The sequence below is a fragment of the Spermophilus citellus genome (assembly GCF_964194105.1).
Source record: "Spermophilus citellus genome assembly, chromosome: 2".
NCBI classification, from domain to species: domain Eukaryota; kingdom Metazoa; phylum Chordata; class Mammalia; order Rodentia; family Sciuridae; genus Spermophilus; species Spermophilus citellus.
Window position 1 is genome coordinate 27,951,270 of NC_138183.1, and position 13,113 is coordinate 27,964,382.

Below are 13,113 nucleotides of genomic sequence, written 5' to 3' on the forward strand. Positions count from 1 at the left end.
TCTGTCTTAGTCCAGCCAGGCTGCTATTAACAAAATATACAAACTAGGTGACTTATCAACAACAGAAATTTATTTGTCACAATTCTGGAGGCTAGGAATCCAAGATCAAGAAACCGCAGATCTAGTGTCTTTCTCATAGAAAGTGACAAGGGCCCACCTTGTCACTCTCACCTTACATGGTAGAAGAGGTAATGGGTGTCTCTTGGGCCTCTTTTATAAGGGCACTAATCTCATTCATGAAGGCTCTGTTCCCATGCCCTAATCACTTCCAAGGGCCCCATCTCCTACTATTATTACCTTAGAGATGACGATTTTATCAGGTGATTTTTTTTTCAGTGACATCAACTTTCAGGCCATTGCAACTTGATTGATCTGTCTTTAAGTTCATTAATTGTGCCATCTCAAATCTGCTACTGATCCCATCTAGTGGATCTTTTCAGCTTTATACTTCACATTTGGTTCCTTTTTAAAATAGTTTCCTTTTATCTGTTGAAGTTCTCTATTTGCTCACAATGAGCACATTTTCGATTAGTTCCTCAATCATATTTTCCCTTAATACTTTAAACATATTTATAACAACTATGTTGAACTCCTTGTCTCCTAGATTCAGGTTCACTGTAAGTCAATTTCTATTTCTATTTTTCCCTTCAGGTGGGTCATATTTTCTTGTTTCTCGCATATCTGCTCATTGTTGGTTGAAAACCAATATTGTAGATAGTACATTTTTAGATAACCTAGTTTTCCTGAGTGTTTTGGGGTTATTTGGGGGGTAGGAAATTAACCTTCCTGGACTTAAACTGTGGAATACATCTCCCCAGAGAATTTAGTCACTGATGTTTCTGTTCAGTTTTTTAAAGTCGGGATCCCTAGTGATCTCCCCAATGCTTGCGTAGTTTAGCAGTTTGGCTGATGAATTGGACAAAAGTAATTCTCAGATACTTTAAGCCAGCAAAGCTTTCACACTCTGCTATCAGAGTGATTACCCCTGGGAAAGAAAGAAAAAGAGACTGGATTGGGACACATACTGATTTCTACTATATTTGTAAGGTTTTATTTTTTTTTAAAAGATGTCAAGAAAAAGGGGCAAAATAACAAGATATTACTTGGTGCTTTTTGTATTATTCCCAGAGGACATAAAGGCAAAAATGGCATGATGGGCTGATTGCACATATTCTGGTTTAGACCAATTTTGGTTGTTTGAATTATCAACTGCAGAAACCATACAACTTAGTCTCCCCATGACTCAGTTTTTCTTATCTGCAAATTGTTGATCAAGTGATATTTAATTCATAGTATTGCTGTGAAGATTGCACTAATTGGTTTATGGAAAGATTGGAATAATATTGTATGTAATAAGCATTTGATAAGTATTAGTTATTATTATTAGTGGTGAATCTTCCACATTTCATGAACTTTTCTTAAGAAATGGTAAACACACAAACACACACCACAAGACACTACACTACAGGTTCCCAGTCATTTATTTGAAACCCTTAGGGAAAACATGTTTCATAATTCAGAATGTTTAGTTGTATATTATACAGCAATACTAGTGATGGCTGGAGCAAACTTCACTCATGAAACACATTATAATTTTTGTCTAACTCATTATGAATATTGACTAAGTGGAATAAATATTCTAGAAAGTTTCATTTCTGTTCAGGTCAGTTTTTCCTGTCTACTAATGTTGGTGTAAACTTCCCAGACACTTTCAGTTTCAAAGTATTTTGGATCCTGGAATTGCATATAAAGGATTGTGAGTGTCTACTATAATACATCAACTTTACAAATATTAGTTTGTCTTTAAAAAGAATGAGATAGATCTATACATACTGAAAGGGAAAATTAAGGCATGATACTAAGAAATGAACCATATATGTAATGATTCTTGACAGTCCACCAAATAATACCTATTGCATGATCTGTTTACATTTATGAAGAGACTTATAAACATTTTCACACACGCATTTTGTATTGAAAGCAGACTAGAAAGATACCTGCCAAAGTGTGATGAGTGGTCACTTCTGGAGAAAGAAATGGGGAGAGCTAAAGGAGAGCTGCCACCTATTCTTTCCTCTGTATGCTTTGGAATTTGGGTCTTCTATATTTGGGTAATCAAAATGAAGAAACTGCTTGGAAAAGTAAGTCAAAGCATAACTGTGGAGAACCTGAGAAGCTTATATTTAAGTTAATGAACTTGAGAAGCCATGGATGTATTTGAGCCAAGGATTGACCACAGGCTCAGGAGAAAAGTAGGTTGGTATAGTGTGGTTTGGATTTACATATGAAAAGGAGAGATACCTCGGGTCAGTCAGAACAAATTCTCCTCTTGAGTTCCAGCCTGGGGGTCAGAATAGTGCCCTCTAGATTCCTGTCCCAGGGTTTGTAGCTCATGAAGTACCCAACAAATGTTCTGTAACCATAGAAATGAGCCTACAGGGCTTTTTAGCCTCTCCCAGATCCTGTAATATTTCTGTGTAACAGAAAGCAAGAGAGGAGAAGATTTTGTTAAGGAACTGGCCAATGGGGTCAAGTGAGGATTCCACTTTTCCCTCTGTCCAATCTATTCTCCAAACAGCAGCCAGGGAGTTCTTTTAAAAACACAAATCGGGTCGTGTTGCAACTTCAGTACCTTTCCTATGATCTTTGTAAGACAAATGGGTGAAGGAAAGCCCTCAGTTCCTTTTTGATTGCAAGTCTAGGGCTCCCTGGAGTCATATTTTCTTTCTGTTCCCCTGCTGGAAGAGGCTGGCTTGAGAGGGAGATGCTGACAAAGCAGAGAGCAGCGAAGATGCACAACAGAGGGGCAGGAAAGAGATGACGGAAAAGAGGGCTGATAGCATTTAAGTCCCTAAATCCAGTCTCACTTTGAAGCCTGGTTGGCCACAGCTCTTTTTGAACTTGGTTATGTTTTTGCCCATGCTAGTTTAAGCTGGATTTCTTTCATTGGGAACGGAAAGAATCCTGAATAATATCCTCTTCTTCAGTGTTGGAGTCCCTAGGCCATGTGACATTTTGTCTTTGCTGGCAGCACACAGGAATCACTGGACTGGGGAGGTAGATGTCATTTTATGAAATTTAGAATTTCAATCTCTGTTTACACATAGAACGCTACCTAGCTGAAGGGGAAGGAATGGGAGGTGACTCAAGGTGTTATCACACTCAATATATGTCTTAAGTGTCACTGTGGTAGTCATGAGAGCTGCTTGCCATTATTCCTGTCACCTTTCTCCTTGACACTGGACATAGGCATATGACTTGCTTTGACAAATAGAATGCTAGTGGAAGTGAAACAAGCTTCTGCTGGCCAGAACCTTTGAGATCTAGTGTGCAATTTGCATGTTCCATTCTTGTTGTCCTGGAGATAGCGGAAGCACCTGTTGAGATGAAGCTTCTGTCACTTTTATGACAATAGGCTCAGAGACCCATCGCCAAACCACTTTGGTGGTGTGGGTGAGAAATAAATATTTAAGTCACTAAAATTTGGGAGTTGCTTGTTATCACCACGAAGCCTGTCCTATCCTGATACAACCACCAAAATTTTAAAAAAATGTATTTTAAGTTCTGGAAAGCTTCAACTTTTGTACTTGTGAATCTATAATAATGGGGAGTAGGAAATAAAGATATCAACTGATGTGTAGAAGAATCATTCTCCCAACTACTTCAGATTTTGTAGACCTTGCATTACTTTATTAATATTTATTACTCCTTTCAAGTCCATTTTAAAACCTTCAATAATATCTTATTTTGGTTCATTTTTTCAAAGCCTATTATTGTTGATGACCTCTGATCCTTATCAAACTTTTTTCAAGTACAATTAAATTTGGACACACTCAAAACACAGGACACTAGATTTCCATTAAGAGAAATTTCCCAGCTCTCGAAACTACATTTTTATTTGTGGTGGTTTGCTGTATTTTTCTTCCATCTCTATGCCAGCCTCATTCTTAAGAAACTGCTTATCTGGATTTTTAGGCCAGAATTTTACTTGCAGAGCAAATGGGCTTTAGGTATAGTTACTACACTATTTGTTGGAGGTGAACTACACAAATAAGATTTCCAATGAATTCAGGTGCAGTGGCACATACACCTGTAATCTCAGTTACCTGGGAAGCTGAGGCAGAAGGTTTGCAAGTTTGAGGCCAGTCTGGGCAAGGCCTTGTCTCAAAATAAAAAAATAAAATAAAAATTGCTGGGGATGTAGCTCAGAGGTAGAGCTTCTGGGTTGAATCCCCAGTTACACACACACACACACACACACACACACACACACACACACACACATTTACAATGGATATAGGGGTAATTGTGCTCACCCAGCATGAGAGGCAAATATCTGCAATAATATCCTGATGTACAGGGCATCCATAACTTTTATATCCTACATGTGTGTATGTAAAAATCACTTCATAGAGCCACCTTAGAATAAGTATGATTTCCCTGTTTCTAGTAGTTGGTCTGTCTAGGTAATTCAAGTTGGGATTCTTCAATTTCCTCAAATTTGACATTCTCTCCCAGTAATAAATATTCATCTTATTTATTACTGGGAGAGAATTTTCTGGTACTGGGGATGAAACCCAGGGCTTCATGCGTACTAAACAAATGTTCTACCATTGAGTTACAAGATATATTTAAGTATATCTTGATGCCAGGATGTTGGAAGCATGATTCACCTGAGCACTTTTGAAATGCTTGTGAGCAGGTGTTAACAATTTGCCACAAGACAACAGGATCCTATAAGAAGATGAAGCAAACAAACAAGATCCTGGAAAACTAATGGCTCTAGCTGGGAGGTGAACTCAAATTTGTCTGTGATTCAGTATGTGTGTATATATCTCAAATTGACTTGAGTGCCCAGCTTGAGAGGTTACATTGTGAATCACAATACTGAAAGCTAAAAAGTTGATAAGTTTTTTTTTTTTTTTTTGTAATTTTGAGACAACGTCTTTCCCACACTAGTCTCCAATTCCCGGACTCAAATGATCCTCCTGCTTCAGCCTCCGAAGTAGCTGGGACTACAAGCATGAGCCACTGTTGAGAAAAGTTGATAAAATTCTTTTTTTTTTTTTTTTAAAGAGAGAGTGAGAGAGGAGAGAGAGAGAGAGAGAGAGAGAGAGAGAGAGAGAGAGAGAGAGAGAGAGAATTTTTAATATTTATTTTTTAGTTCTCGGCGGACACAACATCTTTGTTGGTATGTGGTGCTGAGGATCGAACCCGGGCCGCACACATGCCAGGCGAGCGCGCTACCGCTTGAGCCACATCCCCAGCCCTGATAAAATTCTTATGATTCTATAAGCCAGGCTTTCTTTGGGTTCATTCTCCAAGAACTCAGAGAGGTCACAGCTAGTTAGGGTAAGGATATCCCAGAAGTGGTCACACTATTGATCATTGTGCAGAATGATCTTGTGCAGAAATTGGGCAAGAATGAGAGGACCATAGCCTTTATTGACCTTCCATTGGCCTGCGACTCTATGTAGCATGAGCTCAATATAGATACTACATTATCGATGTTCTTACAAAACTTGCATTTTAATAGGCTTCAAGTATTCAGGATTGATAGAAATAGTCTTGTGTCCTAATGATCTGAAACTGTAGATAAAAATAGATGGCTGTTCCAGGAGGGCAACTATCCTCCTGAGAGCTGAGGAAGTGGTTTTAATGTCAAGGTCCAAGAATGGCCTCAGTAGTTGGTTCTGAGTAATTAACCATTGTCAGTGCTTTTAATGAAAAGTACTCCAAAGCTAATGTTATGGTAGTCAGACATTTCCCCAAATTCAACTGATTTTAATAAATAACAAAACAAAACCAAATTAACAATCCCAATAAAACAGAATGCAAATCCATCTGCCAAGTACAGCCATTCAGTTTTCTGGGGATGAATTCATCCTGTCAAACCCAGTGGAAAGCTTTGTGATTCACTGATATATTATTGACTGTTTTTAATAACCATGGAGGTTACTGCTAACATCTGCTTTGGATATTTTCTAGTTCAGAATAATATCAACCGGGCTTCGTGGTGCATAGCTTTGTGTGGAGGGATCCAGGCCACTTCCTGAATAAAAAATAAGCTTTGCGGGTGGGTTCATCTCTATGTGGATCGTGGTTAGGTGCCTCAACTTTAAAATAGGGCAACACCATTACTAGGTGTGCAAGTGTGTTCTGATGTAGTGATGTGCTACCCATTTTCCCACATATATCTGTGTTTAGTGTTGTTGAACTGGTAGCTTGAAATTGGTCATTGAGGGAGTATTTATACCAGTGATTCTCAGTGAGGGACATTTTTGCTCCCAAGGGAACATATTTTGTGATCGGAGCTGGGGTGTGGCTGCTGACATCTAGTGGGAAGAAGCCAGGGATGCTACTTAATATCCTCCAATGCAAAGGACAGTGACCTCTCCCAACCCCCCAACAGCAAAATAATGTCAAGGTTGAGAAATCCTGACTTAGACTTTAGAGGTTGGCAGACATTATAAGCCTGGCCGGCCTGCTGCCCTCCCTTTTATTGAGTGCCGGTTTATTAGCCACTAACCCCCAGAGTGAATTCTTAACACCTCAGCACTGTATAATTTCTAATTCTTATTAGGAGTCAGCTGGGAGAATTGATGTTCTTGAAAGACTGATAGCAATATTCTATCCCGAGAAATTAATATATATAGATTATGGGTTGGCAAACTTTTTCTGTAAGGGGTAGGAGAATAAATATTTTGGTCTGTGTTGCAACTACTAATCTCTGCTGTTAAAGTGTGTGGATATCCACAGACAATACTTGCAGGAACGAGCATGTCTTCAGTCCAATAAAACTTTATTTCTAAAGTGGGGTGATAAATTTGCAGACTTAGACCCATCCCAGACACTGTCTCGGATGGACAAGGCTTTATTCTGACGCCATCATACACCTACTTAAGTTCAAAAAGCTCCTTTCCAAGCTTTTGTGATACTCTGGCCAGTATCAAAAGGTCCTCCAGATGCCATTCTCTCGGATTTGTATTCTTTGATCTCATCCATGAAGTTTCTGCACAGGATCCAGTTCTTTTTAAAATGCTACTGCTGTAACACCACAGTTCCTTTACAAATGGGCTGAAACTGTGAACTGAATGACAAAGGAGAACCCCAAAAGCCTGTGACGAAGCATGATGATTCTGTGGTTATTGCACAGAAACCTCAGGTCCCCAGAGGTCAGTCCGACCACCTCCCAATTCCAGCCCTGGCTCTGCCCCATCAGCTGACCTCATTGCAAGGCCCTGGAGTCCCCTGCCTTCCTCCGGGAAGTCAACACAGGCTTGGGGGAGCGCTGTGTCACTGACCCGGCATGGCTTGGAAAACATCCACTTCTTCTATTTATATTGGGGAGTTAGTAGGAGTTTGTGCCCCTAATCTTGTGAGATCTCAAAGATGTGTGAATAAAATGGATTCCACTGGATAAGAAGGGTATCACCGTATTTGCTCTTTGTTCTTCCAGTGGAACTTCAGCATTGACATGTCCACCATGAGCCATACCCTTTTAACCTTGCGGTTTGTTTCTCCTGGAAGCCTTTAGCAAGGAGAAATGGTAGCGTGTGGGCTGTGTGCCGTGCAGGTGGGAGAGGGGGGACCTTGCTCCATGAGTCCAACCACAGATTGAACAGCTTCTGTGGCTTTTGACCCTTATGTGCAACATCCATAGAATTGTAGCAGCAACTGAAGGCTGTGTCCCCATTGCTTGCAGGATCAGGCTCATTGCAGAGTGGTCAGGCCAGAACTTTGGTATCCCGTGGTGGAGGACAGTTCTCTCTGCTGCTGCAACCTGGCTAAACAAGTATGTTAATCTCCCTTTGTCACTAGGTGGCAGAATATAATTAAGATGTCAGCATTTCTTTCATAACATTGGAAGTCATTTCTAGATCCTTCTTAATGACCTCTTTCATTACTTTGCAATATTTGCTAATGCCATTTGGGGCTGAGGCAAGGAAATAAAAATTTTCTTCTGCAAACACTTCCTATATTTATCCAGGATTTTACTTTTTTATTTAACTGGCCTGCCTCTTAGAAGGAAACATCCTTAATACACAGCACATTTTCTTCCTAATGACCACTGTTTGGACAACCCAAGCTTCTTAATTTTACATATGATTTTGTTACTCTTCGGAGGACAGAAATAAATAGCCTCCTGTCATCTGTAAAATTTCTGATAATCTTATTATAATACATAATGTGATAATTCATTTCATAAAATAAAAATCCATGAATTCATATGGATGATAAACAGCTTTATTGATCTTCTTAATTATGAAGAAAATAGGTACTAATTTGAAACATTCTGAAAATACAGAAATGTATAAAGAAGAAAAAATAGACAGAAATCCCATTATCCAGACAGATCAATTAAAAGGAGCTATACTCTTATCAAGTTGATGATGCAAAATTCTTAAAACCCACATAGATAAATATATGCCCCATAAAATATAATCCTTGGCTACTTGAAGCCTTAGGTCAGTGCTTATGATGCAGGCTGTTTTTATTAATATTTTATTATAGCAAAATTAAAGCATATGCAAAAAAGTGGAGAGAACTTGATATCAAACCTGATATCCACATCTAGTTTCAAAAAGTATCAATACACGACCAATCTTATTTCATCAATGCATGCCATCCCTTCTCCCGGCTGGTCTAGGTTATTTTGAAACAAATCCAATATTTTTCCACTTCACTTATAGCTATTCCAGTGTGAATCTCTAAAATAAGAACTACTGTGCACTTTTCATGATCAACACAATAAAATAATAGAACATTTTGAAATTGCTGATTTCTGTGCATCATAGTGAGGATATATGCACGATTACCCACAGAAGCACAGCATTGTGTGTGTGAGTGTTTGTATGTGTATGGTCTGACCAGATTTCCTGCCTATAGAATCTGAAATTTATTCAGTTGGGCAAAATGTGTCCCTGACCAAGTGTGCGTTTCCCTTCTGTCCTCAGATGCTTGTATACAAAAAGTTTCCATGAACAGAGAGTAACAGGCCAACCATGTGGATGGCAGAGGCAAGCCAAGAATCTCCTTCAATGCCCATTCTTTCACACAACCTCTACTCCATTTTCAGTCATCAGAGGGGTGCAGAGTACACAGTTGAGCCTCTTGTGCCGGGAGCCCTCTCTTCTGGGGTCTTAGTTTCATGCTCCATTTCTCACCCTTCCAGAGCCAGGGTCAGCACTCATTTCCTTGGCTGGGTGCTGGCCTTTCTCATTTCCCCCTGATTAGCACTGGCCATGAACCCCTTCCATCCTTTCCTTAGCTGGGTTGGAAGTGCTTCTGTATTGTCCTCTCTTCTGACTTCCTCCTCAGACTCCCACTGTTATATGAAGGTCCCAATCAATTCCCCTTTCTAGAATGCAAATACCACAAAGTGGGCTGGTGGGCCCAACTCTTCTTGTCTTTCCCCACCCTGCTTCCCATGTCCTGGATGCTCACGGCACTGTCAGGGGCTGGGTGTACAAGAATGAAAGAAACAGAACCCTGCATTTGAAGAGCTCAGAGGGTGCCTGGGGACCCAGGTGAGTTGGGGAGGAGAACATAAATGAGGGTGGTACAACATAAGGGACAGAAAAGTGCAGGCACAGGCAATATGGGAACACTGAAGAAGGATTATGGGCTTATTATGTGAGGGGTAGGCAGAAAAGGTTTGCCCAGGAAGGGCATTTGCTTTCTGTGTCTGTATTTATTTTAATTTTGAATCAGGTTATACATACATATAGTTCAATTTTATAAATTATACATAATTCATAAAATATATATTTTCTCCAATCCCTATGCTCTCCAAAGATAGCTGCTTTTAGTTTCTTGTGTGTTCTTCCAGAATTTGTATGCATACCTGAGTAAACATAAATAACTTTTTCTTCCCAAAGGTAGCATATTATACTTACTGGTGTATACTCTGTTTTTTTTTTCTTCTTTAAACCTGATATTATCATTTACTGATTGATAAAATAGACTATGGAATCAGAATGTCTGCATTCAAATCCCAGATCTGTAATGTAGTGTAAGTGCAAGTTATTTAACCTCTCTGTGCCTTAGTTGCTATATCTGTATGTGATGCTTTCAAAATCTTGTAACTTTATCATGTAATAAACTTCATCAGGTACTTCATGCACAAAACTATGCAACTTTATCACATACTAAAATTTCTTTTGGACATTCTATTCTGTTCTATTGGTCTGTCTGTCCAGGCACCTATTGTTGAGAGCCACAGCCGAAGGGGCCCCAGCAAACTTTCAGACTGCCAGCTGATGATTGGCTCACAGCGGCCCCAGCAACTTCTAGCTGATTGGCTCCTCTGCGGTGATGCTCATTGGGCTGTTTCCCTGCCCTTTCAGACTACGGAGCTGCTCATTGGGGGACTTTTTTTGCTCCGCCCACGCGACCCAGCCAATCGGCCTCAAGAGCAGGAGGAGTCGGGGAGGTTGAGAGGCTTGTGGGAAGCTGGTGGTGGCAGTTGGGCTCTGAAGGTTTTTCCTGAGGAGCAGTTTTGTTTGGCTGTGTGGTTCTAAAAATAAAGTTTGTTTCTTTTGACAAGTGGCTCCTGATTGTGCCCAGCCAGACTGTGGCAACCTATACTAGACTGTTTTAAATTTTAAAGTTTTATATTATGCTTACTGGGTGATAGGACTGGTCCCTTGATGAGGACTTAAAGGATGATGGCACTTGCTATGTGTCCTCACATGGTGGAATGGCCATCAACCTTCCTGTGGGTTCTTTAATAAGGGCATTAATCCACCTGGGAGGTGGCCTAATCATTTCTCAAAACCCCACTCTTAAAACCATCATATTGAAGATTGAATTTGAACGTAAAGAATTTTGGGATGTTACAAACATTCAAATCATAGCACAACCCTACAAGGAAGATATTATCCTGTCTTTAGAAATGTGGATCCTGAGCCTTGGAGAGATTAAGTCATTTTCCCAAGGCCATATAGCAAATTTTAGGGCCCAGATTCAAATCAAGGTTCATTTGTGTTATTCTCTGTAGTTCCTGGTCCTTTTATTTATTTTTAATTTTATTTTTAGTTATAGATGACATAATACCTTTATTTTATTGATCTACTTGTTTATGTGGTGTTGAGGATTGAACCCAGTGCCACACACATGCTAGGCAAGTACTGTACCACTGAGCTACCACATCAGCCCCTCCTGGTCCTTTTAAAATCCATGTGAACCATGGATGAGATTCTTTTCTGGGGATCATAATAAAGATAGGAAAAAAAATAGCTGAAAAAGAAACCAAGTGCATACTAGGGAATAGTTACATGGAATTATACACACAGATACACTCACAAACACACCTACATAGACTGGACTGTGTAGAAGCCATGTGATTTGGGTGTTAACTTATTGGTTCACCAAATGCTGTGCTAGGGGCTGAAGAAACAATGACAAATGGGATCTGGTCCCCAAACCTTAATTCCTCCTTTGGAAGTTAAGTAGCAGGTCTTTCTTCATTTGTTATACCCGAGGAATATGGCATCTGTTTCTTCACCCCACACAGGTGTATGCCAGCCTTTTTTTATGTTTCAAACCTGATCATGCACTTACGATTAGCCAGGGTGGGGTTCATGGAGTGCTATTTTAAAGACGATGGCAGCTGTGTCTGGAGTCAGTGGCCACAAGTGTGGTGATCAGTCATGCCTGCCACAGAAGCAGGTGGGGGTGGGGAATGAAGGCAAACCCACCACGTACTTGTCACACCTGGACTAGCTGTCCAGAATGATCAGTCTCTATCTGCTATTGTTACAAACGACATCAACTGTATGTTATTGCTCTGACTCGCCATTTCTTAAATCACTGCATAAGCTATTCCCCTCTTGGGAAGTCCTGGAGCAGGAAATCCATTTAACTTGGTTGAATCACAGTTTCTCAAACATGACTTTTTTATTTCGAAGGGATCTTGTCTCTTCATTGTTAATTGTACAACTGACATCAATGCTTTGCTCCAGTTCTGTAAAAATGTCCCCAGTCACTCTTTATGAGTGTCTTTGATTGCAAAAAGGTGTTGTAGTGACCTTTTTTGAGAAGAGAAACCCTGGGGCTGCATGCTACTTTGTCCTATGAAGGTCCTTCATTTAATAATTTTCCCCTCTATCTTGCCTTCTGAAATCCCTCTTGCTGTCAGAACTGTGGTTAAAAATGGTCGCTGTGTGGAGCTTTCCTCTTTAATCTTCCCAAGGACTATACCCAACTGAGTTCTCTCCTCTCTGGGGTATATTTGAGGTAATTTCATTCATTCTATTTGTTGGCTGAAAGCCATACTTGCTGATGAAATATTTCCTCTAAAAAGTTAATTCTCAAAGGGTCATTACCTCATGGGAAATGTATTTGGATTGCTGAACAGATTCCTCTCTGTTCTCTTGTGGTTACCTCTCTGGCCATAAAGAGTTGGTGGATGGTACTGTTTGGGCTTGGTGTAGTCATGGAAGGATCACGGCATTGGAAGTCATGAGGACTGGGTACAAGTTCTGCTCAATTGCTTAGTTGCTATGTCACCTTGAGCCAATCACTTAAGATTCTGAATGTCAGCTGACTCAACTGCAAAGTGAAGATTATGATAATTTTGTCTTCTTCTATGGAGTTGTTGGAAGGCCCAACTTGCATGATTTATGGAAAATACTTTTGCAAAACATCACTATTAGATGTCTGGATTTTCAGTTTTCCCCACTGGTTTCCCTACTGCTTTCGCCTTGACCAGGTGTAGTGTATGAAATTCGGTCTTTCTTGCAGCATGAAGGTGTGCTTTTTATAAAAAACTCAGAGACCAAACACCTGATTCCAAATCCACTTGATTTCGTTGGTTTAATCCCTCTCATTTTCCCCTTCACCACTCTTCTTATCCTCCATATAGGACTTAAGCATCATATGAGCCCTAATTCATAAAGCACACGTTTATGTTACTCTCTCGTAAACATGTTTGTGAAGACAAGGGAGAAAGAAAAGAGGACTTCATTTACCCCGCAAAATTTAAAGAAATTTCACTGAATGCAGGCTCCTGCTCTTTGAGATGCTAGAAGAAATGAGAGCATAAGAGGGAATAGAGCATTAGAATTGAATTATTATTTGACAAAATGCCAAGAGTCTGTTCTATACTTT